Source organism: Penaeus monodon, chromosome 28 (assembly GCF_015228065.2).
Source record: "Penaeus monodon isolate SGIC_2016 chromosome 28, NSTDA_Pmon_1, whole genome shotgun sequence".
NCBI classification, from domain to species: Eukaryota; Metazoa; Arthropoda; class Malacostraca; order Decapoda; family Penaeidae; genus Penaeus; species Penaeus monodon.
Window position 1 is genome coordinate 27,175,437 of NC_051413.1, and position 249 is coordinate 27,175,685.

Here is a 249-nt window from a genome sequence, read left to right on the forward strand (position 1 = left end):
ATATGAACTATGAATATTTAATTACAAATTTTCCTTGCAAGATCCCAAAAAGCCATAACATAATTTTCCTGACAGGGAGTAAGACTTATAAGAAAGTTTATAGCAGACACTTCGTTTTCATATACACATGTAGTAGGAAATTTCTCCAAAGAATAACACATACAGCCACACACATGCATACACACGCAAAGAAGCTTAAGCATGTACGGACGGACATGAATAAAACGCACATACACATATAAAGATACA

The 249-nt window shown here is 33.7% G+C and overlaps 1 protein-coding gene across 1 annotated transcript in view; it reads right to left on the reverse strand.

Moving 5' to 3' along the window:
- Positions 1 to 249, reverse strand: part of LOC119591128 (SCY1-like protein 2) — a gene marked incomplete at its 5' end in the record, with an annotated part of 331,697 nt that overhangs the window by 69,409 nt on the left and 262,039 nt on the right.